General features: G+C 41.4%; 10 non-coding genes and 7 pseudogenes across 10 annotated transcripts; 5 read left to right on the forward strand and 12 right to left on the reverse strand.

Annotated features, from left to right (window-relative positions):
- Positions 1-473: 473 nt before the first annotated feature.
- LOC149938040 (U2 spliceosomal RNA) lies at positions 474-657 on the reverse strand. The gene has a single exon (XR_016481647.1). It is a non-coding gene; the product is annotated as a U2 spliceosomal RNA (small nuclear RNA).
- A 1,696-nt stretch (positions 658-2,353) lies between these two features.
- On the reverse strand, positions 2,354-2,485 carry LOC149938041 (U2 spliceosomal RNA; annotated as a pseudogene).
- Positions 2,486-3,626: 1,141 nt separating this feature from the next.
- LOC149938042 (5S ribosomal RNA) lies at positions 3,627-3,745 on the forward strand. Its single transcript, XR_016481868.1, has one exon. It is a non-coding gene; the product is annotated as a 5S ribosomal RNA (ribosomal RNA).
- A 1,926-nt stretch (positions 3,746-5,671) lies between these two features.
- LOC149938043 (U2 spliceosomal RNA) lies at positions 5,672-5,855 on the reverse strand. The gene has a single exon (XR_016481648.1). It is a non-coding gene; the product is annotated as a U2 spliceosomal RNA (small nuclear RNA).
- A 1,696-nt stretch (positions 5,856-7,551) lies between these two features.
- LOC149938044 (U2 spliceosomal RNA) lies at positions 7,552-7,683 on the reverse strand (annotated as a pseudogene).
- A 1,139-nt stretch (positions 7,684-8,822) lies between these two features.
- LOC149938045 (5S ribosomal RNA) lies at positions 8,823-8,941 on the forward strand. Its single transcript, XR_016481869.1, has one exon. It is a non-coding gene; the product is annotated as a 5S ribosomal RNA (ribosomal RNA).
- Positions 8,942-10,847: 1,906 nt separating this feature from the next.
- Positions 10,848-11,027, reverse strand: LOC149938046 (U2 spliceosomal RNA; annotated as a pseudogene).
- A 1,427-nt stretch (positions 11,028-12,454) lies between these two features.
- Positions 12,455-12,598, reverse strand: LOC149938047 (U2 spliceosomal RNA; annotated as a pseudogene).
- Positions 12,599-13,741: 1,143 nt separating this feature from the next.
- On the forward strand, positions 13,742-13,860 carry LOC149938048 (5S ribosomal RNA). The gene has a single exon (XR_016481870.1). It is a non-coding gene; the product is annotated as a 5S ribosomal RNA (ribosomal RNA).
- A 1,902-nt stretch (positions 13,861-15,762) lies between these two features.
- On the reverse strand, positions 15,763-15,950 carry LOC149938049 (U2 spliceosomal RNA). Its single transcript, XR_016481739.1, has one exon. It is a non-coding gene; the product is annotated as a U2 spliceosomal RNA (small nuclear RNA).
- A 1,462-nt stretch (positions 15,951-17,412) lies between these two features.
- LOC149938050 (U2 spliceosomal RNA) lies at positions 17,413-17,566 on the reverse strand (annotated as a pseudogene).
- Positions 17,567-18,707: 1,141 nt separating this feature from the next.
- Positions 18,708-18,826, forward strand: LOC149938051 (5S ribosomal RNA). Its single transcript, XR_016481871.1, has one exon. It is a non-coding gene; the product is annotated as a 5S ribosomal RNA (ribosomal RNA).
- A 1,906-nt stretch (positions 18,827-20,732) lies between these two features.
- Positions 20,733-20,918, reverse strand: LOC149938052 (U2 spliceosomal RNA). Its single transcript, XR_016481670.1, has one exon. It is a non-coding gene; the product is annotated as a U2 spliceosomal RNA (small nuclear RNA).
- Positions 20,919-22,384: 1,466 nt separating this feature from the next.
- On the reverse strand, positions 22,385-22,483 carry LOC149938053 (U2 spliceosomal RNA; annotated as a pseudogene).
- Positions 22,484-23,624: 1,141 nt separating this feature from the next.
- Positions 23,625-23,743, forward strand: LOC149938054 (5S ribosomal RNA). Its single transcript, XR_016481872.1, has one exon. It is a non-coding gene; the product is annotated as a 5S ribosomal RNA (ribosomal RNA).
- Positions 23,744-25,665: 1,922 nt separating this feature from the next.
- Positions 25,666-25,852, reverse strand: LOC149938055 (U2 spliceosomal RNA). The gene has a single exon (XR_016481718.1). It is a non-coding gene; the product is annotated as a U2 spliceosomal RNA (small nuclear RNA).
- Positions 25,853-27,422: 1,570 nt separating this feature from the next.
- Positions 27,423-27,576, reverse strand: LOC149938056 (U2 spliceosomal RNA; annotated as a pseudogene).
- Positions 27,577-27,663: the final 87 nt, after the last annotated feature.

The raw sequence follows: 27,663 nt of genomic DNA on the forward strand, positions 1-27,663 counted from the left end.
GTCTAGCATCCACTCCTTGGGTATCCATAATGGAGGATAGGACTGAAAGGGGGAAAACCAAGCACGGACGCGCCCAGGAAAATACCAAGGAGGATAGGAAGGGAGGCGAAGTAGGAGGGATGAACGCGGCAGCATCCTTGTAAGAAGCTTAGCGGCGGAAAAATGGCGGCTAGACGTAGCGTAGCTGCCGCAATCTTGCCGCCATTCATCCCTCCTACTTCGCCTCCCTTCCTATCCTCCGTGAAAATACCGCGAAAAAGAGTGTATAACTAGGTAAAAGAAAATTAAAAACTGGAATCTTTCCGATTCTTCATTATTAACTATTCGACAATAAGGATTTTACCACTTATGACGTCAGAGGGGCAATATATTATAATAAAGAAATAAATATAAAGACAGCCAAATAACATTGCCCGGAAATACTGTGTTGCGCAGTGCGCCATTATAAGACCGTTTGATTTTTGATTTCAAGAGAGAAGTGGGCCGATCCCGGATTTACTGCAATACCAGGCCGACCCGTGGCGGAGGTGGAGCAAGCTCCGACCACTCCGTCGCCGTCCAAAAATAAGTTTAATATCTTGGGCCCCGATGGGACCCGTATCAGATATTAAGCTGATAAGAACAGATACTGAATTTGTTTATTAAAAAATCAAATATTTACAGTACCCTGGTCGTATATTTTTTTCTGCTTTTTAAATTATTTTAAATTACAGCAGATCGTTATATTGCAAAATTATTAGTGATAATTTACAGTTACTTTAAGACGTTAACAAAAAGGAGACAAGTGAAAGCGCAAAATGATTTTCAAGAAATTAAACTAGGTAGAGCTAAAAGAAAATATTTACAAAGTTTATGAACGTAAAGTTAAAAAAAACATAAATGCTAAGTTAATGGATGTAAGATTAAAAATCTACATTTCCATTCAATTTGAATGTAAAACTTAAAAGCATATTGTTTTAAAATATGCAGAATATAGTTCAAAATTTAAAAAGTGTTCAAATTTTTAACCTGTAGATTTGCCCTTTTTCGCTTTTTTCGTTGGAGTGGTACTGATGCGGCGTTTCGGATAACTTTTGATGGTGGATCTGATGTTGTCTTGGAATTCGTCTATGGCCCAGTCAATTGAATCAACTCCGGTTGAAGGTTCCCGATTGACGCGATCGAAGAGTACTTGTAGCTCATTTCGAGTTAGTTTCGTTAGGTCGGGTTTGTCTCCTACTGCCCAGGTTTCAGGATCCCATCGGGGTCCGTCGGCTGATCTGGTTTCCTCATCATTGGTCTCTTCATCGTTTTTCTTTATCTTGGGCATGTTTCCCTGGCTCTTTGTATTGCCCTGGTTGTTTCGTTTGGAATCTGATTTTGGAGGAACTGATACTTGCAAATTCTCGTTTGGCGAACCGGACTGGTTGTAAGTTGCACCGAAGGTAAGTACATTAATATTTTTTTCTTTTTCAGGTTCGGGTGACGTGGTTTGTTCTAGTGAATGCACGGTGGATCTGCACTCTGATTCGTCTTCCGAAGGATCGGCGACGTCGTAGGATTCGGTAGATGTCGTCGGGCCGTCGATCGAGGTGAGCTCTTTCTCTGGCCTTTCAGCGGAATATTCGCGGTTCTCCAGTTGCGCTTCCTCAGCGGTTTGCTTCGGTTTCTGCTGCTGTTTCCCTTTCTTCTTCTCACAAGACGAGACGTTATGTCCTGCCTCGTCGCAGAAGAAGCATTTTTTCACTACGCCACGGTAGAACACAAGAGCGCGACTCTTGCCAAAATATAGCACGTTGGGTATTACCAATTTGTTCATCTTGATTTTAATAGCTCTGTCGCCATTCTTCACACCCTTCAGCTGAGGGTATTCGTCGAAGCGGTGAGATTTCACTTCCCCGTATTGACGTAACGTGCTGAGGACTGAATCCCATTGAATCCATTTGGGTAAATTTTTGACTGTGAGCCAAAGGCCGTCGTCTTCGATAGCAGTGAGTTTGCACGGGTTACCGTTGATCCTTATTTCTCCGTAAGACTGAGCTTGTTGGAGGAATGCCAGCGTTGTAAAGGTAATTAGAAAAATACCTTTGCCAACAGGTTGCAAGGTGTCCAAACATGAAGGACCCATTTTCTCGTGGAAAAGATTGGCGACGTCAAGGAAACCAGCATCGACTTCCAGCCGAGCTGTACGCTTCTTCTCCTCTGTAGCCATTTCAGGCTAGGAGGATGTCGTCTGGTGAGTGGAGCTCCAAGTCGGAGCGGCGTCAGAGGAACCCTTCAGCAGAGGCGTAAGGTTAGTACCAGGTAGGTAGTTTTCTCTTTTCAGGAACAGGCAGGAACGCAGCAGCGGAACAGATCGGCACCGGAACAGGATCATTCGACAAGGCAGGCAAACTCGCCTTAAAGGCGTAGAAACACTTCTCGCCCCCCGACTAAGATCTCCGTATAGAACTGATATGGAAACAGATACTACACTTTGATCTTAGCCAAAAGGCCGAGAAGCGATAACCCGCTAGGAGCCGTCACTGTTTAACAAAGTAAAAAGAGAGAATTCGAGCATTTCAAATATTTCATAATTACGTCACCGAATGTTGGTCCTGGTGGGAGATGACAACGTTTGTAGCCATCGCGCGAACAAAGGAGAAGACGATATCTTGAATCCGTGAAAGAGAGGTACACCGCCAGGCCCGGACTGGCACTTTTGGGGTCATCGGCTAGAGACAGTAGAGTGGGCCACTTTACCGGGCCGTATGGAAAAAAAATCTAAATGGTGGTTTATAGGACCATAAATAACGTATTAAGTGTACTAGATTCTACGTCAAACGCGTTTAAATGACCATTTAGGAAAAATTTATTATAAGCGAATAGAGCGTTCTATAAAAGTGGACCATAACCGGTCACTTTTCATACAGACTATAGAGCTGGTTCAGCAGGACTAACAACTTTTGTTATTCTTTGGTTTAAGAGAATTCGGCTTATGTCCTGTCTTTATATGAATATTTTAGAGACGTACCTTTTAGGAGTTGTAGGAGGCACCCTAGGTGTTGAAGTATGTTTGGGGTTAAGGATATTTTCATGATCTAAGTTTCATCTTAAACACGTGGATTTGGGACTAGTATTTTCGAGAATTTTGCTTATTTGCCATCATACATTTATTACAAAAATCATTTAAAATAAGAAAAAAGGCGCGGAAAGCCGGAAATATGTGAAGCCTAGGCTAGCAACTACGCTACTAATAAAAATTGACTGCTCTCAATTTCTTACGGGTTTGCCAGATAAATATATTTCTCTAAGACGAAAAACCGGCCAAACCTTCACCTCCTCCGAACTCCAAAGGGGGAAAGCACACCACACCAATTTTATAGATTCGTAAACGCGCCTTCCCAATCGACCGCCATCACCTTACAGTCTACGGGGAGGGTGATGAAAAAAACTGGTTTTGGGGGGGGGGGGGGATGAAATTTCTGCGGTAAAGGGCTTGCTCGTTGGTTGTCTGTACGATAATATCGGCGCCCAGTAAACGTTTCTAAAAAGAGTGTATAGAACGTTCTATTGGAGCCGCATGCAGCCGGTGGCCCTCGGCGATCACCAACCTACCAGGACCTGGCTAGTCGCGGCTTGTCCACCGCTATCAATTACACCCTAGCGGCAACGGCCATATCACGCTGAATACACCGGTTCTCGTCTGATCACCGAAGTTAAGCAGCGTCGAGCGCGGTCAGTACTTGGGAGGGAGACCACCTGGGAACACCGCGTGCCGTTGGCTACTCATTTATTTTCGCGGGATGGGATTTGCGTCTTTTAACAGGAAAATACCTTCATCCTATCATTTTGACGCTGCTTTTTTTATGCAATTAAAAGTTCGCCCAGACGATAATATTATTTCGGTCAACTCTTGGCCTTTTTTTAACAACTGGCAGCATCTTCCCGTGAATAAAATACATGTTAGTATCAAAATTGAACAAAATAAAATGGCGAGAAAATTGGTTTTTATTTTATTCTACTTAAGGCTTGTACTTAAAATAGTACTAACTTACTTACTTACTTACTTACTTACTTACTTACTTACTTACTTACTTACTTACTTACTAACTAACTAACTAACTAACTAACTAACTAACTAACTAACTAACTAACTAACTAACTAACTAACGTTTATCTCTAAACAAAAACATTTCCGCGGTAAAATCCACTCTGAAATGGCCTTTTCTGGTTTTGGAATTAAGTCCAAAGTTAAAATTTTATTAACAAATTCTAATTGTGAAATATATTTTTTGTTCTAAATTTTAATCTTAAATGTAATTTAAATAGTTGAATCTAAAAAAGGACTTTTGGAAAATGTTTCATATAAGGTTTTATCATGGGACAGCCGCATGGATTAGGGGAGTAACCCAAAAATACAAAATATCAAAACAAACCACAGACAGAGATATATTTTTTAAACAAAATAATATAGCTAACTTTTATCTATTAATTGTTTTAGGTGATGTAGTTTATGTAAAATATAAAAATGAACCTTGGCACAATATAAATTTAATGTCATGTTTTATTGATACTTAGAAAAAGTAACAAACATTTCAAAAGTCAGATCTTTGAGATCCTTATTAGAAAAATATAACATTTTAAATCCGAACTCCTCTATAAATATTAAAATTATAAATTCCTAATCTACTTTAACAAAAGATATATCATATTAAGTTTAATACTATTAATGTTAGGAATAATCATGACTTTGAGATAAATAGAACAAAAATATTTAATTCCAAATATAGTTAATTATAGAGCAATATATAATAAATGATTTTGTACTTACCAAAAATAAGCCTTGCCACTTTATATCTTGGTAATGTAGCCGCCGCATGGGCGAAGCCGCGGGCGGCGGGCCCCCGGCGGCGACTCACTGTCCACGGAAGACGGGAAGAGAAAAAAAATGGAGAGGGGCTTATTTCGTGTTTTCTCTTTACGCGGAACATCTTGGCTGGAACCCAATGACGTAAAAATGAGGGGCGCGCTGTCTCTACCCACCATACCGAAACCCGCGAATTTACGTTATGAAAACCGGTTCCTTCAGCCAACCACTTAGAACATGCACGATTTACGAACCTTGGGTTACGAATAAAACCACAGGAATAACACAGAACAACCTCTTTTCGCGCCTTTATTTTACCCCTCTTACTTGCCTCCCGCTCGTCGGCCATTGCCTCTGCCCTTAGCGGGGAGTCTAGCATCCACTCCTTGGGTATCCATAATGGAGGATAGGACTGAAAGGGGGAAAACCAAGCACGGACGCGCCCAGGAAAATACCAAGGAGGATAGGAAGGGAGGCGAAGTAGGAGGGATGAACGCGGCAGCATCCTTGTAAGAAGCTTAGCGGCGGAAAAATGGCGGCTAGACGTAGCGTAGCTGCCGCAATCTTGCCGCCATTCATCCCTCCTACTTCGCCTCCCTTCCTATCCTCCGTGAAAATACCGCGAAAAAGAGTGTATAACTAGGTAAAAGAAAATTAAAAACTGGAATCTTTCCGATTCTTCATTATTAACTATTCGACAATAAGGATTTTACCACTTATGACGTCAGAGGGGCAATATATTATAATAAAGAAATAAATATAAAGACAGCCAAATAACATTGCCCGGAAATACTGTGTTGCGCAGTGCGCCATTATAAGACCGTTTGATTTTTGATTTCAAGAGAGAAGTGGGCCGATCCCGGATTTACTGCAATACCAGGCCGACCCGTGGCGGAGGTGGAGCAAGCTCCGACCACTCCGTCGCCGTCCAAAAATAAGTTTAATATCTTGGGCCCCGATGGGACCCGTATCAGATATTAAGCTGATAAGAACAGATACTGAATTTGTTTATTAAAAAATCAAATATTTACAGTACCCTGGTCGTATATTTTTTTCTGCTTTTTAAATTATTTTAAATTACAGCAGATCGTTATATTGCAAAATTATTAGTGATAATTTACAGTTACTTTAAGACGTTAACAAAAAGGAGACAAGTGAAAGCGCAAAATGATTTTCAAGAAATTAAACTAGGTAGAGCTAAAAGAAAATATTTACAAAGTTTATGAACGTAAAGTTAAAAAAAACATAAATGCTAAGTTAATGGATGTAAGATTAAAAATCTACATTTCCATTCAATTTGAATGTAAAACTTAAAAGCATATTGTTTTAAAATATGCAGAATATAGTTCAAAATTTAAAAAGTGTTCAAATTTTTAACCTGTAGATTTGCCCTTTTTCGCTTTTTTCGTTGGAGTGGTACTGATGCGGCGTTTCGGATAACTTTTGATGGTGGATCTGATGTTGTCTTGGAATTCGTCTATGGCCCAGTCAATTGAATCAACTCCGGTTGAAGGTTCCCGATTGACGCGATCGAAGAGTACTTGTAGCTCATTTCGAGTTAGTTTCGTTAGGTCGGGTTTGTCTCCTACTGCCCAGGTTTCAGGATCCCATCGGGGTCCGTCGGCTGATCTGGTTTCCTCATCATTGGTCTCTTCATCGTTTTTCTTTATCTTGGGCATGTTTCCCTGGCTCTTTGTATTGCCCTGGTTGTTTCGTTTGGAATCTGATTTTGGAGGAACTGATACTTGCAAATTCTCGTTTGGCGAACCGGACTGGTTGTAAGTTGCACCGAAGGTAAGTACATTAATATTTTTTTCTTTTTCAGGTTCGGGTGACGTGGTTTGTTCTAGTGAATGCACGGTGGATCTGCACTCTGATTCGTCTTCCGAAGGATCGGCGACGTCGTAGGATTCGGTAGATGTCGTCGGGCCGTCGATCGAGGTGAGCTCTTTCTCTGGCCTTTCAGCGGAATATTCGCGGTTCTCCAGTTGCGCTTCCTCAGCGGTTTGCTTCGGTTTCTGCTGCTGTTTCCCTTTCTTCTTCTCACAAGACGAGACGTTATGTCCTGCCTCGTCGCAGAAGAAGCATTTTTTCACTACGCCACGGTAGAACACAAGAGCGCGACTCTTGCCAAAATATAGCACGTTGGGTATTACCAATTTGTTCATCTTGATTTTAATAGCTCTGTCGCCATTCTTCACACCCTTCAGCTGAGGGTATTCGTCGAAGCGGTGAGATTTCACTTCCCCGTATTGACGTAACGTGCTGAGGACTGAATCCCATTGAATCCATTTGGGTAAATTTTTGACTGTGAGCCAAAGGCCGTCGTCTTCGATAGCAGTGAGTTTGCACGGGTTACCGTTGATCCTTATTTCTCCGTAAGACTGAGCTTGTTGGAGGAATGCCAGCGTTGTAAAGGTAATTAGAAAAATACCTTTGCCAACAGGTTGCAAGGTGTCCAAACATGAAGGACCCATTTTCTCGTGGAAAAGATTGGCGACGTCAAGGAAACCAGCATCGACTTCCAGCCGAGCTGTACGCTTCTTCTCCTCTGTAGCCATTTCAGGCTAGGAGGATGTCGTCTGGTGAGTGGAGCTCCAAGTCGGAGCGGCGTCAGAGGAACCCTTCAGCAGAGGCGTAAGGTTAGTACCAGGTAGGTAGTTTTCTCTTTTCAGGAACAGGCAGGAACGCAGCAGCGGAACAGATCGGCACCGGAACAGGATCATTCGACAAGGCAGGCAAACTCGCCTTAAAGGCGTAGAAACACTTCTCGCCCCCCGACTAAGATCTCCGTATAGAACTGATATGGAAACAGATACTACACTTTGATCTTAGCCAAAAGGCCGAGAAGCGATAACCCGCTAGGAGCCGTCACTGTTTAACAAAGTAAAAAGAGAGAATTCGAGCATTTCAAATATTTCATAATTACGTCACCGAATGTTGGTCCTGGTGGGAGATGACAACGTTTGTAGCCATCGCGCGAACAAAGGAGAAGACGATATCTTGAATCCGTGAAAGAGAGGTACACCGCCAGGCCCGGACTGGCACTTTTGGGGTCATCGGCTAGAGACAGTAGAGTGGGCCACTTTACCGGGCCGTATGGAAAAAAAATCTAAATGGTGGTTTATAGGACCATAAATAACGTATTAAGTGTACTAGATTCTACGTCAAACGCGTTTAAATGACCATTTAGGAAAAATTTATTATAAGCGAATAGAGCGTTCTATAAAAGTGGACCATAACCGGTCACTTTTCATACAGACTATAGAGCTGGTTCAGCAGGACTAACAACTTTTGTTATTCTTTGGTTTAAGAGAATTCGGCTTATGTCCTGTCTTTATATGAATATTTTAGAGACGTACCTTTTAGGAGTTGTAGGAGGCACCCTAGGTGTTGAAGTATGTTTGGGGTTAAGGATATTTTCATGATCTAAGTTTCATCTTAAACACGTGGATTTGGGACTAGTATTTTCGAGAATTTTGCTTATTTGCCATCATACATTTATTACAAAAATCATTTAAAATAAGAAAAAAGGCGCGGAAAGCCGGAAATATGTGAAGCCTAGGCTAGCAACTACGCTACTAATAAAAATTGACTGCTCTCAATTTCTTACGGGTTTGCCAGATAAATATATTTCTCTAAGACGAAAAACCGGCCAAACCTTCACCTCCTCCGAACTCCAAAGGGGGAAAGCACACCACACCAATTTTATAGATTCGTAAACGCGCCTTCCCAATCGACCGCCATCACCTTACAGTCTACGGGGAGGGTGATGAAAAAAACTGGTTTTGGGGGGGGGGGGATGAAATTTCTGCGGTAAAGGGCTTGCTCGTTGGTTGTCTGTACGATAATATCGGCGCCCAGTAAACGTTTCTAAAAAGAGTGTATAGAACGTTCTATTGGAGCCGCATGCAGCCGGTGGCCCTCGGCGATCACCAACCTACCAGGACCTGGCTAGTCGCGGCTTGTCCACCGCTATCAATTACACTCTAGCGGCAACGGCCATATCACGCTGAATACACCGGTTCTCGTCTGATCACCGAAGTTAAGCAGCGTCGAGCGCGGTCAGTACTTGGGAGGGAGACCACCTGGGAACACCGCGTGCCGTTGGCTACTCATTTATTTTCGCGGGATGGGATTTGCGTCTTTTAACAGGAAAATACCTTCATCCTATCATTTTGACGCTGCTTTTTTTATGCAATTAAAAGTTCGCCCAGACGATAATATTATTTCGGTCAACTCTTGGCCTTTTTTTAACAACTGGCAGCATCTTCCCGTGAATAAAATACATGTTAGTATCAAAATTGAACAAAATAAAATGGCGAGAAAATTGGTTTTTATTTTATTCTACTTAAGGCTTGTACTTAAAATAGTACTAACTTACTTACTTACTTACTTACTTACTTACTTACTAACTAACTAACTAACTAACTAACTAACTAACTAACTAACTAACTAACTAACTAACTAACTAACTAACGTTTATCTCTAAACAAAAACATTTCCGCGGTAAAATCCACTCTGAAATGGCCTTTTCTGGTTTTGGAATTAAGTCCAAAGTTAAAATTTTATTAACAAATTCTAATTGTGAAATATATTTTTTGTTCTAAATTTTAATCTTAAATGTAATTTAAATAGTTGAATCTAAAAAAGGACTTTTGGAAAATGTTTCATATAAGGTTTTATCATGGGACAGCCGCATGGATTAGGGGAGTAACCCAAAAATACAAAATATCAAAACAAACCACAGACAGAGATATATTTTTTAAACAAAATAATATAGCTAACTTTTATCTATTAATTGTTTTAGGTGATGTAGTTTATGTAAAATATAAAAATGAACCTTGGCACAATATAAATTTAATGTCATGTTTTATTGATACTTAGAAAAAGTAACAAACATTTCAAAAGTCAGATCTTTGAGATCCTTATTAGAAAAATATAACATTTTAAATCCGAACTCCTCTATAAATATTAAAATTATAAATTCCTAATCTACTTTAACAAAAGATATATCATATTAAGTTTAATACTATTAATGTTAGGAATAATCATGACTTTGAGATAAATAGAACAAAAATATTTAATTCCAAATATAGTTAATTATAGAGCAATATATAATAAATGATTTTGTACTTACCAAAAATAAGCCTTGCCACTTTATATCTTGGTAATGTAGCCGCCGCATGGGCGAAGCCGCGGGCGGCGGGCCCCCGGCGGCGACTCACTGTCCACGGAAGACGGGAAGAGAAAAAAAATGGAGAGGGGCTTATTTCGTGTTTTCTCTTTACGCGGAACATCTTGGCTGGAACCCAATGACGTAAAAATGAGGGGCGCGCTGTCTCTACCCACCATACCGAAACCCGCGAATTTACGTTATGAAAACCGGTTCCTTCAGCCAACCACTTAGAACATGCACGATTTACGAACCTTGGGTTACGAATAAAACCACAGGAATAACACAGAACAACCTCTTTTCGCGCCTTTATTTTACCCCTCTTACTTGCCTCCCGCTCGTCGGCCATTGCCTCTGCCCTTAGCGGGGAGTCTAGCATCCACTCCTTGGGTATCCATAATGGAGGATAGGACTGAAAGGGGGAAAACCAAGCACGGACGCGCCCAGGAAAATACCAAGGAGGATAGGAAGGGAGGCGAAGTAGGAGGGATGAACGCGGCAGCATCCTTGTAAGAAGCTTAGCGGCGGAAAAATGGCGGCTAGACGTAGCGTAGCTGCCGCAATCTTGCCGCCATTCATCCCTCCTACTTCGCCTCCCTTCCTATCCTCCGTGAAAATACCGCGAAAAAGAGTGTATAACTAGGTAAAAGAAAATTAAAAACTGGAATCTTTCCGATTCTTCATTATTAACTATTCGACAATAAGGATTTTACCACTTATGACGTCAGAGGGGCAATATATTATAATAAAGAAATAAATATAAAGACAGCCAAATAACATTGCCCGGAAATACTGTGTTGCGCAGTGCGCCATTATAAGACCGTTTGATTTTTGATTTCAAGAGAGAAGTGGGCCGATCCCGGATTTACTGCAATACCAGGCCGACCCGTGGCGGAGGTGGAGCAAGCTCCGACCACTCCGTCGCCGTCCAAAAATAAGTTTAATATCTTGGGCCCCGATGGGACCCGTATCAGATATTAAGCTGATAAGAACAGATACTTTTAATTGTTTATTAAAAGCTTCGTTTGATTTTACATATTTACATTTTTACATTTGTTATATTTGTTCGCGTTTTTAATTAGTTAAATTAGCGCGAACAAAGTCGGATAAGCTAAAAAAATCAAGTATTTACATTTTTTAATTTCTAGGAGTGTCCAAGTTCATATACGATCAAGGTAAGTATTTGTTTTCTTTTTTTCTATTTTTTCAGGTTTTTAAAACATTTGAGTAAAATTAAAAAAAAAAATTCAGTATGTTACGTAATCTGCGTAAAGATCTTGCTCCGGTGTGTTTTTGGTGGCGCTAGCGAATGTCTTCTCAACGTCTTCTGTCTTGCCTTTCTTTATTGATTTCCCTGGAGAGTTGGTCATTCGTCTTTTGGAGAATTTTTCCTGTTCCTTGTTGATCAGCGCGAAATACACTTGTTTCCTGCGGTCGCCTATTGTTTCGGTAGTCTCGAGGAATTCCCTAAAATCTCGTAGTTCTGCCTGTGAATAGTTCTTTAATTTCTCTAGTTGTTGCGGATGGACATATGTACTGTTGCTGCGTTTCTTGGGCTGGGGTTCCTGGTGGTCGCTGGGTGGGTCCGCCAATTCCGCTGATACCGTTGCGAGCTCTTGCTCCTTGGGTGCCACAATCTTTTCTTGGGTTTCCAAGCTTTCCCCTTCCTGGACGTGCTCGGACCTCTCGGTTGCTTCCTTTCTGGCCTTTTTTGCCTCGCATGCGGACGCCGTATGTCCCTCCTGGTCGCAGAAGAAACACTTCTTCACGACCCCTTGGTAATATATTAGCGCTCGGCTACGCCCAAAATAAACAACATTGGGTATTTGTTTCTCAATTTTAATTTTTACCGATCTGTCTCCATTTTTGAGTCCTTTCAGTTGAGGGTACTCGTCCAGACGGTGAGCTTTAATGGTTCCATACTGTCTCATGGTGGTGAGGACAGAGTCCCATTGGATCCAGCGAGGTAGGTTTTTTATGGTAACCCAGACGCCGTCATCTTCGACGCTGGTGAGTCGGCAAGGTTTATCGTTGATAACGAGGTCATTGTAGGAGAGAGCCTGTTGCAGGAAGGCCAGGGTTGTAAAAGTTATTAAAAACTTGTCTTTACCAAGAGGTTGTAGCGTGTCAAGGCAGTCACTGCCGAGCTTATCGTGGAAGGTCCGAGCGACGTCCAGGAATCCGGCGTCGACCTGAAGGTGAGCAGTGCGTTTTTTCACCTCCATAGCCATGATGGCTATGGGAGGATCGTCGGATGAAGGCAAGTCCCAGGAAGGAACAGCGTCAAGCAGCAGTGGCAGGAAACAGCCAAGTCAGGATACAGCGTGGAGACCAGGATCAGCAGCGACAGGTAAGTGTCAGCAGGACCAGGACCAGGAACAGCAGCGGAAACAGGAACAGCAGAGGAACCGGAATCAGCAGCGGCAGAAACAGGAACAGGAACAGAGACGTCAGAGTACCGGCAGGTAAGTCAGCATCGCAGGAACAGGCTGAGGAGCGTAAACGTCGCTTAACGGCCTTTCGGCCAAGATTTCAGCGAAATAGCTGGGAACAGATACTACACTTTGATCTTAGCCAAAAGGCCGAGAAGCGATAACCCGCTAGGAGCCGTCACTGTTTAACAAAGTAAAAAGAGAGAATTCGAGCATTTCAAATATTTCATAATTACGTCACCGAATGTTGGTCCTGGTGGGAGATGACAACGTTTGTAGCCATCGCGCGAACAAAGGAGAAGACGATATCTTGAATCCGTGAAAGAGAGGTACACCGCCAGGCCCGGACTGGCACTTTTGGGGTCATCGGCTAGAGACAGTAGAGTGGGCCACTTTACCGGGCCGTATGGAAAAAAAATCTAAATGGTGGTTTATAGGACCATAAATAACGTATTAAGTGTACTAGATTCTACGTCAAACGCGTTTAAATGACCATTTAGGAAAAATTTATTATAAGCGAATAGAGCGTTCTATAAAAGTGGACCATAACCGGTCACTTTTCATACAGACTATAGAGCTGGTTCAGCAGGACTAACAACTTTTGTTATTCTTTGGTTTAAGAGAATTCGGCTTATGTCCTGTCTTTATATGAATATTTTAGAGACGTACCTTTTAGGAGTTGTAGGAGGCACCCTAGGTGTTGAAGTATGTTTGGGGTTAAGGATATTTTCATGATCTAAGTTTCATCTTAAACACGTGGATTTGGGACTAGTATTTTCGAGAATTTTGCTTATTTGCCATCATACATTTATTACAAAAATCATTTAAAATAAGAAAAAAGGCGCGGAAAGCCGGAAATATGTGAAGCCTAGGCTAGCAACTACGCTACTAATAAAAATTGACTGCTCTCAATTTCTTACGGGTTTGCCAGATAAATATATTTCTCTAAGACGAAAAACCGGCCAAACCTTCACCTCCTCCGAACTCCAAAGGGGGAAAGCACACCACACCAATTTTATAGATTCGTAAACGCGCCTTCCCAATCGACCGCCATCACCTTACAGTCTACGGGGAGGGTGATGAAAAAAACTGGTTTTGGGGGGGGGGGGGGGGATGAAATTTCTGCGGTAAAGGGCTTGCTCGTTGGTTGTCTGTACGATAATATCGGCGCCCAGTAAACGTTTCTAAAAAGAGTGTATAGAACGTTCTATTGGAGCCGCATGCAGCCGGTGGCCCTCGGCGATCACCAACCTACCAGGACCTGGCTAGTCGCGGCTTGTCCACCGCTATCAATTACACTCTAGCGGCAACGGCCATATCACGCTGAATACACCGGTTCTCGTCTGATCACCGAAGTTAAGCAGCGTCGAGCGCGGTCAGTACTTGGGAGGGAGACCACCTGGGAACACCGCGTGCCGTTGGCTACTCATTTATTTTCGCGGGATGGGATTTGCGTCTTTTAACAGGAAAATACCTTCATCCTATCATTTTGACGCTGCTTTTTTTATGCAATTAAAAGTTCGCCCAGACGATAATATTATTTCGGTCAACTCTTGGCCTTTTTTTAACAACTGGCAGCATCTTCCCGTGAATAAAATACATGTTAGTATCAAAATTGAACAAAATAAAATGGCGAGAAAATTGGTTTTTATTTTATTCTACTTAAGGCTTGTACTTAAAATAGTACTAACTTACTTACTTACTTACTTACTTACTTACTTACTAACTAACTAACTAACTAACTAACTAACTAACTAACTAACTAACTAACTAACTAACTAACTAACGTTTATCTCTAAACAAAAACATTTCCGCGGTAAAATCCACTCTGAAATGGCCTTTTCTGGTTTTGGAATTAAGTCCAAAGTTAAAATTTTATTAACAAATTCTAATTGTGAAATATATTTTTTGTTCTAAATTTTAATCTTAAATGTAATTTAAATAGTTGAATCTAAAAAAGGACTTTTGGAAAATGTTTCATATAAGGTTTTATCATGGGACAGCCGCATGGATTAGGGGAGTAACCCAAAAATACAAAATATCAAAACAAACCACAGACAGAGATATATTTTTTAAACAAAATAATATAGCTAACTTTTATCTATTAATTGTTTTAGGTGATGTAGTTTATGTAAAATATAAAAATGAACCTTGGCACAATATAAATTTAATGTCATGTTTTATTGATACTTAGAAAAAGTAACAAACATTTCAAAAGTCAGATCTTTGAGATCCTTATTAGAAAAATATAACATTTTAAATCCGAACTCCTCTATAAATATTAAAATTATAAATTCCTAATCTACTTTAACAAAAGATATATCATATTAAGTTTAATACTATTAATGTTAGGAATAATCATGACTTTGAGATAAATAGAACAAAAATATTTAATTCCAAATATAGTTAATTATAGAGCAATATATAATAAATGATTTTGTACTTACCAAAAATAAGCCTTGCCACTTTATATCTTGGTAATGTAGCCGCCGCATGGGCGAAGCCGCGGGCGGCGGGCCCCCGGCGGCGACTCACTGTCCACGGAAGACGGGAAGAGAAAAAAAATGGAGAGGGGCTTATTTCGTGTTTTCTCTTTACGCGGAACATCTTGGCTGGAACCCAATGACGTAAAAATGAGGGGCGCGCTGTCTCTACCCACCATACCGAAACCCGCGAATTTACGTTATGAAAACCGGTTCCTTCAGCCAACCACTTAGAACATGCACGATTTACGAACCTTGGGTTACGAATAAAACCACAGGAATAACACAGAACAACCTCTTTTCGCGCCTTTATTTTACCCCTCTTACTTGCCTCCCGCTCGTCGGCCATTGCCTCTGCCCTTAGCGGGGAGTCTAGCATCCACTCCTTGGGTATCCATAATGGAGGATAGGACTGAAAGGGGGAAAACCAAGCACGGACGCGCCCAGGAAAATACCAAGGAGGATAGGAAGGGAGGCGAAGTAGGAGGGATGAACGCGGCAGCATCCTTGTAAGAAGCTTAGCGGCGGAAAAATGGCGGCTAGACGTAGCGTAGCTGCCGCAATCTTGCCGCCATTCATCCCTCCTACTTCGCCTCCCTTCCTATCCTCCGTGAAAATACCGCGAAAAAGAGTGTATAACTAGGTAAAAGAAAATTAAAAACTGGAATCTTTCCGATTCTTCATTATTAACTATTCGACAATAAGGATTTTACCACTTATGACGTCAGAGGGGCAATATATTATAATAAAGAAATAAATATAAAGACAGCCAAATAACATTGCCCGGAAATACTGTGTTGCGCAGTGCGCCATTATAAGACCGTTTGATTTTTGATTTCAAGAGAGAAGTGGGCCGATCCCGGATTTACTGCAATACCAGGCCGACCCGTGGCGGAGGTGGAGCAAGCTCCGACCACTCCGTCGCCGTCCAAAAATAAGTTTAATATCTTGGGCCCCGATGGGACCCGTATCAGATATTAAGCTGATAAGAACAGATACTGAATTTGTTTATTAATTTTCAGTCAAAATACAAATTTCTAAAATGTTCGCGGTTAATTAAATTAAATTAGCGCGTACATTGCTAAAAATTGTTACATTTTTCGTTTTTTTCCTAGGTTTGGTTTTTTTCCAACGTCGAGGTAAGTATTAATTGTTTTTTTCTTTTAACATCACAAGGTGAGTATAATTATTTTTCTTAAAAATAAAAAATCTAATTGCTTTCAGGGTTAATAAAGTTAAAGCCCGATAAAAGTGTAAACAGAAGTAAATGAATAAAAATGAGTTCTGCATAATTTAAAATTAAATTTTGTCCTTACGAGATAAAAAGATTTAGTATGTTACGTATTGTGTATATACATCCTTCTCAGGTGTGTTTTTGGTGGCGGTGGCGAATGTCTTTTTCTCTTCGGCTTGTGTCTTTCCTTTCTTGGCGGCTTTGCCTGGAGAGTTGGGCATGTGTCGTTTTGTATATTTTTCCAGTTCTTGGTTGGCGAGCGTGAGAAACACCTGCTTCCGCCTGTCGTTCAATTCGTCTGTAGTCCTTAGGTATTCCATGAATTCTTTGAGTTCCTGCTGCGAGTAGTTCTTTATGTATTCTAGGTTTTTGGGACTGACATATAGGTCTCTGTTGTGGTCTTCGTTGATTTTCTCGGGTGCCTGGGGCGGGTCGACCATGTCCACTGCCTGGACGTGCTCTGACCTCTGTTGGTTCCATCTCCTGGCCTTCAGCGATTTTCCGCGTTTCGGCTTCCTTCCTAGCCTGTTTCACCTCGCATGAGGACACATTGTGTCCCTCCTTGTCGCAAAAGAAACATCTCTTTACGACTCCCTGGTAGTAGACCAGCGCTCTGCTGCGTCCGAAATAAAGAACATTTGGTATAGTTTTTTCTATTTTAATTTTAACCGATCTGTCGCCATTTTTTAGTCCTTTAAGTTGAGGGTATTCGTCGAGTCGGTGTGCTTTGATGGTGCCGTAATGTCGCATAGTGGTAAGTATGGAGTCCCATTGGATCCAAGAGGGTAGATTCTTGATGGTCACCCAGACGCCGTCGTCTTCGACGCTGGTAAGTCGGCAGGGTTGATTGTTGATTTCGAGGTCGTTGTAGGAGAGCGCTTGTTCCAAGAAGGCCAGGGTCGTAAATGTTATTAAAAATTTTTCTTTACCAACAGGTTGGAGAGTGTCAAGGCAGTCAGAGCCGAGTTTATCATTGAAGGTCCGAGCGACGTCCAGGAATCCGGCGTCGACTTCGAGCCGGGCTGTCCGCTTTTTCACCTCAGCAGCCATAAAGGCTGTGGAGAGGTCGTCAGGTGGAGGTAAGTCCCAAAAAGGAACAGCGTCAGGTACCAATGGCAGGAAACAGCCAAGTCAGGATACGGCGTGGGGACCCGGAACAGCGGCGACAGGTAAGTAGCAGCAGAACCAGGATCGGCAGTGGAATCAGGAACAGCAGAGGAACCGGAAACAGCAGCGGCAGCTTCAGAATCAGGAACAGGAACAGGAACGTCAGGATACTGGCAGGTAAGTCAGCATCGCAGGAACAGGCTGAGAAGCGTATACGTCGCTTAACGGCCTTTCGGCCAAGATTTCAGCGAAATAGCTGGAAACAGATACTACACTTTGATCTTAGCCAAAAGGCCGAGAAGCGATAACCCGCTAGGAGCCGTCACTGTTTAACAAAGTAAAAAGAGAGAATTCGAGCATTTCAAATATTTCATAATTACGTCACCGAATGTTGGTCCTGGTGGGAGATGACAACGTTTGTAGCCATCGCGCGAACAAAGGAGAAGACGATATCTTGAATCCGTGAAAGAGAGGTACACCGCCAGGCCCGGACTGGCACTTTTGGGGTCATCGGCTAGAGACAGTAGAGTGGGCCACTTTACCGGGCCGTATGGAAAAAAAATCTAAATGGTGGTTTATAGGACCATAAATAACGTATTAAGTGTACTAGATTCTACGTCAAACGCGTTTAAATGACCATTTAGGAAAAATTTATTATAAGCGAATAGAGCGTTCTATAAAAGTGGACCATAACCGGTCACTTTTCATACAGACTATAGAGCTGGTTCAGCAGGACTAACAACTTTTGTTATTCTTTGGTTTAAGAGAATTCGGCTTATGTCCTGTCTTTATATGAATATTTTAGAGACGTACCTTTTAGGAGTTGTAGGAGGCACCCTAGGTGTTGAAGTATGTTTGGGGTTAAGGATATTTTCATGATCTAAGTTTCATCTTAAACACGTGGATTTGGGACTAGTATTTTCGAGAATTTTGCTTATTTGCCATCATACATTTATTACAAAAATCATTTAAAATAAGAAAAAAGGCGCGGAAAGCCGGAAATATGTGAAGCCTAGGCTAGCAACTACGCTACTAATAAAAATTGACTGCTCTCAATTTCTTACGGGTTTGCCAGATAAATATATTTCTCTAAGACGAAAAACCGGCCAAACCTTCACCTCCTCCGAACTCCAAAGGGGGAAAGCACACCACACCAATTTTATAGATTCGTAAACGCGCCTTCCCAATCGACCGCCATCACCTTACAGTCTACGGGGAGGGTGATGAAAAAAACTGGTTTTGGGGGGGGGGGGGGATGAAATTTCTGCGGTAAAGGGCTTGCTCGTTGGTTGTCTGTACGATAATATCGGCGCCCAGTAAACGTTTCTAAAAAGAGTGTATAGAACGTTCTATTGGAGCCGCATGCAGCCGGTGGCCCTCGGCGATCACCAACCTACCAGGACCTGGCTAGTCGCGGCTTGTCCACCGCTATCAATTACACTCTAGCGGCAACGGCCATATCACGCTGAATACACCGGTTCTCGTCTGATCACCGAAGTTAAGCAGCGTCGAGCGCGGTCAGTACTTGGGAGGGAGACCACCTGGGAACACCGCGTGCCGTTGGCTACTCATTTATTTTCGCGGGATGGGATTTGCGTCTTTTAACAGGAAAATACCTTCATCCTATCATTTTGACGCTGCTTTTTTTATGCAATTAAAAGTTCGCCCAGACGATAATATTATTTCGGTCAACTCTTGGCCTTTTTTTAACAACTGGCAGCATCTTCCCGTGAATAAAATACATGTTAGTATCAAAATTGAACAAAATAAAATGGCGAGAAAATTGGTTTTTATTTTATTCTACTTAAGGCTTGTACTTAAAATAGTACTAACTTACTTACTTACTTACTTACTTACTTACTTACTTACTTACTTACTAACTAACTAACTAACTAACTAACTAACTAACTAACTAACTAACTAACTAACTAACGTTTATCTCTAAACAAAAACATTTCCGCGGTAAAATCCACTCTGAAATGGCCTTTTCTGGTTTTGGAATTAAGTCCAAAGTTAAAATTTTATTAACAAATTCTAATTGTGAAATATATTTTTTGTTCTAAATTTTAATCTTAAATGTAATTTAAATAGTTGAATCTAAAAAAGGACTTTTGGAAAATGTTTCATATAAGGTTTTATCATGGGACAGCCGCATGGATTAGGGGAGTAACCCAAAAATACAAAATATCAAAACAAACCACAGACAGAGATATATTTTTTAAACAAAATAATATAGCTAACTTTTATCTATTAATTGTTTTAGGTGATGTAGTTTATGTAAAATATAAAAATGAACCTTGGCACAATATAAATTTAATGTCATGTTTTATTGATACTTAGAAAAAGTAACAAACATTTCAAAAGTCAGATCTTTGAGATCCTTATTAGAAAAATATAACATTTTAAATCCGAACTCCTCTATAAATATTAAAATTATAAATTCCTAATCTACTTTAACAAAAGATATATCATATTAAGTTTAATACTATTAATGTTAGGAATAATCATGACTTTGAGATAAATAGAACAAAAATATTTAATTCCAAATATAGTTAATTATAGAGCAATATATAATAAATGATTTTGTACTTACCAAAAATAAGCCTTGCCACTTTATATCTTGGTAATGTAGCCGCCGCATGGGCGAAGCCGCGGGCGGCGGGCCCCCGGCGGCGACTCACTGTCCACGGAAGACGGGAAGAGAAAAAAAATGGAGAGGGGCTTATTTCGTGTTTTCTCTTTACGCGGAACATCTTGGCTGGAACCCAATGACGTAAAAATGAGGGGCGCGCTGTCTCTACCCACCATACCGAAACCCGCGAATTTACGTTATGAAAACCGGTTCCTTCAGCCAACCACTTAGAACATGCACGATTTACGAACCTTGGGTTACGAATAAAACCACAGGAATAACACAGAACAACCTCTTTTCGCGCCTTTATTTTACCCCTCTTACTTGCCTCCCGCTCGTCGGCCATTGCCTCTGCCCTTAGCGGGGAGTCTAGCATCCACTCCTTGGGTATCCATAATGGAGGATAGGACTGAAAGGGGGAAAACCAAGCACGGACGCGCCCAGGAAAATACCAAGGAGGATAGGAAGGGAGGCGAAGTAGGAGGGATGAACGCGGCAGCATCCTTGTAAGAAGCTTAGCGGCGGAAAAATGGCGGCTAGACGTAGCGTAGCTGCCGCAATCTTGCCGCCATTCATCCCTCCTACTTCGCCTCCCTTCCTATCCTCCGTGAAAATACCGCGAAAAAGAGTGTATAACTAGGTAAAAGAAAATTAAAAACTGGAATCTTTCCGATTCTTCATTATTAACTATTCGACAATAAGGATTTTACCACTTATGACGTCAGAGGGGCAATATATTATAATAAAGAAATAAATATAAAGACAGCCAAATAACATTGCCCGGAAATACTGTGTTGCGCAGTGCGCCATTATAAGACCGTTTGATTTTTGATTTCAAGAGAGAAGTGGGCCGATCCCGGATTTACTGCAATACCAGGCCGACCCGTGGCGGAGGTGGAGCAAGCTCCGACCACTCCGTCGCCGTCCAAAAATAAGTTTAATATCTTGGGCCCCGATGGGACCCGTATCAGATATTAAGCTGATAAGAACAGATACTGAATTTGTTTATTAAAATTTCAATAAAATACAGTACCCTGTCGGATAGTTCCTGTTTTTTTAAGTTAGTTTAAATTAAAACAGGTCAATAAATAGTTACAAGAATTTTAAAAAGTAAAAAACTAATTAGTCCATATAAGTAAAACCGAGGTTAAGTTTAAAATTAAAAAACTTCAATGTGAAGATTTTCCTTTTTTTGCTTCTTTGGTGGGAGTGGTACTGCGTGGGCGTTTTTGGTAATTTTGGAGTTCCAATTTTATTTCATCAAGGTATTCGGACATGGACCAGTTTATATCACGGTCCTGGCCATAAGGTTCTTTCGTGACTCGTTCGCAAAGCATCTGTAGTTCTTGTTTGGTTAACTGGGTTAGAGGCGGTTTCGTTCCCGGTATCCAGGTCGTAGGATCGTATAGAGGTCTGGTTGTTGCGTTGGTCTTTTTTGAGGTGGTACCGGAGTCGGAGTTGTTCTTGTTTGGTTCACTGCTTGTTGATTCAGATTGATTTTCGGGTTCATCGGGTTTGGGAGCGGTTTTCAGAGCATTGGAGTATTGGCTGGTTTGGACTGGAGGATCTCGGTTCTTCTTGGATGGTTCGGGTGACGTCATCGTCCAGCTCTCTTCAGAGCTTTTTGAATCGTCGGTTGCGGTAAGTATGGGTAAGTTGCTTATTGGATTTTCTTTCAGGTTATTGTCTTGAGTGGTGGCGCTGGCTAGTGTAGGTGTTGAGCTTCTGTTTCTTTCCGGATCCTTGGGTAAGTTGTCGTTGATTTCAGGTTTGTCTGCCATCTGGTTTTTCTTCTTCTCGCAGGTAGAGGCTATATGCCCCTCCTGGTCGCAGAAGAAACATTTTTTCGCGACGCCGGTATAATATACCAGCGCCCGGCTGCGGCCGAAATAAAGTACGTTAGGAATCGTTTTATTAATTTTTATTTTTACCGATCGGTTGCCGTTTTTTATTCCTTTTAGCTCCTTATATTCATCTAGGCGATGTGCCTTTATATCTCCGTACTGTCGTAGGGTCGTCAAAATTGAATCCCACTGTATCCATGATGGGAGCTGTTTGATGGTTAACCAGGTGCCGTCATCCTCGACACTGGATATCTTACAGGATGCGTTGTTCACCGTTATTTCTCCATAGGAGATCGCTTGTTGTAGGAAGGCCAAGGTCGTAAAGGTGAGTAGAAAGCACTCTTTGCCAACAGATTGCAGCGTATCAATACTGTTGGGTCCGAGTTTGTCGAGGAAAGTACGAGCAACATCCAAGAAGTCGGCGTTAACTTCAAGGCGAGCAGTCTTCTTCTTCACCTCCATAGCCATCGTGGCTATGAGAGGATCTACAAAGGAGAGAGTCCAAGGGAGCAGCGTCTCACACAGAAAAGGATTCCAGGAGCAGCGGCGTCAGGTAGGTTTTTCTCTTTCAGGAACGGGCAACAGAGCATCAGCGGATCAAATCGGCACAGGAACGGAACATGCAGCAAGGCAGGCAAACTCGCCTTATAGGCGTAGAAACACTTCTCGCCCTTCGACTAAGATCTCGGAATAATACTGCAGAACAGATACTACACTTTGATCTTAGCCAAAAGGCCGAGAAGCGATAACCCGCTAGGAGCCGTCACTGTTTAACAAAGTAAAAAGAGAGAATTCGAGCATTTCAAATATTTCATAATTACGTCACCGAATGTTGGTCCTGGTGGGAGATGACAACGTTTGTAGCCATCGCGCGAACAAAGGAGAAGACGATATCTTGAATCCGTGAAAGAGAGGTACACCGCCAGGCCCGGACTGGCACTTTTGGGGTCATCGGCTAGAGACAGTAGAGTGGGCCACTTTACCGGGCCGTATGGAAAAAAAATCTAAATGGTGGTTTATAGGACCATAAATAACGTATTAAGTGTACTAGATTCTACGTCAAACGCGTTTAAATGACCATTTAGGAAAAATTTATTATAAGCGAATAGAGCGTTCTATAAAAGTGGACCATAACCGGTCACTTTTCATACAGACTATAGAGCTGGTTCAGCAGGACTAACAACTTTTGTTATTCTTTGGTTTAAGAGAATTCGGCTTATGTCCTGTCTTTATATGAATATTTTAGAGACGTACCTTTTAGGAGTTGTAGGAGGCACCCTAGGTGTTGAAGTATGTTTGGGGTTAAGGATATTTTCATGATCTAAGTTTCATCTTAAACACGTGGATTTGGGACTAGTATTTTCGAGAATTTTGCTTATTTGCCATCATACATTTATTACAAAAATCATTTAAAATAAGAAAAAAGGCGCGGAAAGCCGGAAATATGTGAAGCCTAGGCTAGCAACTACGCTACTAATAAAAATTGACTGCTCTCAATTTCTTACGGGTTTGCCAGATAAATATATTTCTCTAAGACGAAAAACCGGCCAAACCTTCACCTCCTCCGAACTCCAAAGGGGGAAAGCACACCACACCAATTTTATAGATTCGTAAACGCGCCTTCCCAATCGACCGCCATCACCTTACAGTCTACGGGGAGGGTGATGAAAAAAACTGGTTTTGGGGGGGGGGGGGGATGAAATTTCTGCGGTAAAGGGCTTGCTCGTTGGTTGTCTGTACGATAATATCGGCGCCCAGTAAACGTTTCTAAAAAGAGTGTATAGAACGTTCTATTGGAGCCGCATGCAGCCGGTGGCCCTCGGCGATCACCAACCTACCAGGACCTGGCTAGTCGCGGCTTGTCCACCGCTATCAATTACACTCTAGCGGCAACGGCCATATCACGCTGAATACACCGGTTCTCGTCTGATCACCGAAGTTAAGCAGCGTCGAGCGCGGTCAGTACTTGGGAGGGAGACCACCTGGGAACACCGCGTGCCGTTGGCTACTCATTTATTTTCGCGGGATGGGATTTGCGTCTTTTAACAGGAAAATACCTTCATCCTATCATTTTGACGCTGCTTTTTTTATGCAATTAAAAGTTCGCCCAGACGATAATATTATTTCGGTCAACTCTTGGCCTTTTTTTAACAACTGGCAGCATCTTCCCGTGAATAAAATACATGTTAGTATCAAAATTGAACAAAATAAAATGGCGAGAAAATTGGTTTTTATTTTATTCTACTTAAGGCTTGTACTTAAAATAGTACTAACTTACTTACTTACTTACTTACTTACTTACTTACTTACTTACTTACTTACTTACTTACTAACTAACTAACTAACTAACTAACTAACTAACTAACTAACTAACTAACTAACTAACTAACGTTTATCTCTAAACAAAAACATTTCCGCGGTAAAATCCACTCTGAAATGGCCTTTTCTGGTTTTGGAATTAAGTCCAAAGTTAAAATTTTATTAACAAATTCTAATTGTGAAATATATTTTTTGTTCTAAATTTTAATCTTAAATGTAATTTAAATAGTTGAATCTAAAAAAGGACTTTTGGAAAATGTTTCATATAAGGTTTTATCATGGGACAGCCGCATGGATTAGGGGAGTAACCCAAAAATACAAAATATCAAAACAAACCACAGACAGAGATATATTTTTTAAACAAAATAATATAGCTAACTTTTATCTATTAATTGTTTTAGGTGATGTAGTTTATGTAAAATATAAAAATGAACCTTGGCACAATATAAATTTAATGTCATGTTTTATTGATACTTAGAAAAAGTAACAAACATTTCAAAAGTCAGATCTTTGAGATCCTTATTAGAAAAATATAACATTTTAAATCCGAACTCCTCTATAAATATTAAAATTATAAATTCCTAATCTACTTTAACAAAAGATATATCATATTAAGTTTAATACTATTAATGTTAGGAATAATCATGACTTTGAGATAAATAGAACAAAAATATTTAATTCCAAATATAGTTAATTATAGAGCAATATATAATAAATGATTTTGTACTTACCAAAAATAAGCCTTGCCACTTTATATCTTGGTAATGTAGCCGCCGCATGGGCGAAGCCGCGGGCGGCGGGCCCCCGGCGGCGACTCACTGTCCACGGAAGACGGGAAGAGAAAAAAAATGGAGAGGGGCTTATTTCGTGTTTTCTCTTTACGCGGAACATCTTGGCTGGAACCCAATGACGTAAAAATGAGGGGCGCGCTGTCTCTACCCACCATACCGAAACCCGCGAATTTACGTTATGAAAACCGGTTCCTTCAGCCAACCACTTAGAACATGCACGATTTACGAACCTTGGGTTACGAATAAAACCACAGGAATAACACAGAACAACCTCTTTTCGCGCCTTTATTTTACCCCTCTTACTTGCCTCCCGCTCGTCGGCCATTGCCTCTGCCCTTAGCGGGGAGTCTAGCATCCACTCCTTGGGTATCCATAATGGAGGATAGGACTGAAAGGGGGAAAACCAAGCACGGACGCGCCCAGGAAAATACCAAGGAGGATAGGAAGGGAGGCGAAGTAGGAGGGATGAACGCGGCAGCATCCTTGTAAGAAGCTTAGCGGCGGAAAAATGGCGGCTAGACGTAGCGTAGCTGCCGCAATCTTGCCGCCATTCATCCCTCCTACTTCGCCTCCCTTCCTATCCTCCGTGAAAATACCGCGAAAAAGAGTGTATAACTAGGTAAAAGAAAATTAAAAACTGGAATCTTTCCGATTCTTCATTATTAACTATTCGACAATAAGGATTTTACCACTTATGACGTCAGAGGGGCAATATATTATAATAAAGAAATAAATATAAAGACAGCCAAATAACATTGCCCGGAAATACTGTGTTGCGCAGTGCGCCATTATAAGACCGTTTGATTTTTGATTTCAAGAGAGAAGTGGGCCGATCCCGGATTTACTGCAATACCAGGCCGACCCGTGGCGGAGGTGGAGCAAGCTCCGACCACTCCGTCGCCGTCCAAAAATAAGTTTAATATCTTGGGCCCCGATGGGACCCGTATCAGATATTAAGCTGATAAGAACAGATACTGAATTTGTTTATTAAAAAAACTTGAGTTACAGTACCCTGGTCATTTTTTAACTGCCATTTAAACTTACAATTAATTTAAGGCAGTTCTTTTAGTCATTTTCATTTTTCTTCATATAAACAGTTAAGTTTAAATTGTCACAAGCTTATTATATTTTTTGTAAAAAATCTGTTAAGGTAAAATGAATGAATTTTTTTGAAATATTTAAAATAAATATATACAAAAAGACATAAGTTAAAAAAAATGTAAAGCTAAAAAAAAATAACCTACATTTCAAAATGGGCTTAGTTCTTAAAGTAAGCTAATAACAGAAGTATTTTCAAATAAGTGTAAACATGTATGGTTAAAATTGTCAATTAATCGATTTCGCAGTTCTATTTATGATTACTTTTTTGTTTTCTTGGGAGCCTTGGGCGGAGGAGTGGTCTGGCGTCTCTTGGAGTACTTCATTGCGTGTAGTTTACCGTGGCTGATGAGGAATTTCTTTTGAGGCGTAGTTATATCTGTAAATTCTAAGACTTCGGAAGTAAACTTGTCAAACCGGTCTGGCAAGAACCCTTCTAAATATTTTATAAAACTATCATTGAACATGGTCGGATCAACGCCCAAGCTGCTGACTTCAGAGTGGACGGTGCTGAATTCCTTGTGGATTTGCGTGCTGTTGTTGTTGGATTCGTGGGATTTGGGCGTATTCTCAGGTTCATCAGGATGTGGCGGATTTTTTATGGCGTCGGCGTATTGGCTGGTTTGGACTGGAGGTTCTGCATATTTCTTGGATGGTTCTGGTGATGTTAGCGTCCAGCTCTCTTCAGAGCTTTTGGAGTCATCGGTTGCGGTAAGTATAGGTAAGTTGCTTGATTGATTTTCTTCTAGGTTATCGGCTCGAGTGGTGGCATTGGCAGGTGTAGGTGTGGAGCTTCGGTTTCGTTCAGTTTCTTTGGGTAAGTCGTTGTTATCTCCCGTTTTTGTCTCTTCCGCCGTCTTTTTCTTCTTTGTTTCGCAATCCACAACCGCGTGCCCTTCTTCGTCACAATAAAAACATTTTTTAATAACGCCTCTGTAGTAGACTAAGGCCCGACTACGTCCGAAAAACAACACATTTGGGATCGGTTTTTTCATAATAATTTTAACGGAGCGGTCACCATTTTTTACTCCTTTGAGTTGGGAATATTCATCAAAACGGTAAGTTTTGACATCACCGAATTGTCTGAGATTACTTATAACAGCATCCCACTGGATCCATTTAGGAAGGTTCTTTATAGTAAGCCATTGTCCGTCGTCATCCACACAGGTAAGTTTCCATCTCTGGTCTTTGGTTTTCAGGTCGTCGCAGGCGAGTGCTTGGTGGAGGAATGCCAGGGTCGTAAAGGTAAGTAGAAAAATTCCATTACCCACAGGTTGGAGAGTGTCGAGACACTTCGGGCCAAGATGGTCGTACAGGGTGCGTGCCACGTCCAGAAAGTCAGCATTGACCTCAAGTCGGGCCGTCCTTTTTCTTTCCTCCGTAGCCATTATGACTAGGAGAGTTTCGTCAGGAGTGGAGAGCTCCAAGAAGGAGCGACGTCAGGATCGTACCAGGTAGGTATTCTTTTACAGGATCAGCGACAGAGCAGCAACGGAACGGATCATGCAGCGAGGCAGGAACACTCGCCTTAAAGGCGTATAAACACTTCTCGCCCCCCGACTAAGATCTCGGTATAGCACTATTGAAAACAGATACTACACTTTGATCTTAGCCAAAAGGCCGAGAAGCGATAACCCGCTAGGAGCCGTCACTGTTTAACAAAGTAAAAAGAGAGAATTCGAGCATTTCAAATATTTCATAATTACGTCACCGAATGTT

This window comes from Leiobunum rupestre, chromosome 6, assembly GCF_980474605.1.
Source record: "Leiobunum rupestre chromosome 6, qqLeiRupe1.1.hap1, whole genome shotgun sequence".
NCBI classification, from domain to species: domain Eukaryota; kingdom Metazoa; phylum Arthropoda; class Arachnida; order Opiliones; family Sclerosomatidae; genus Leiobunum; species Leiobunum rupestre.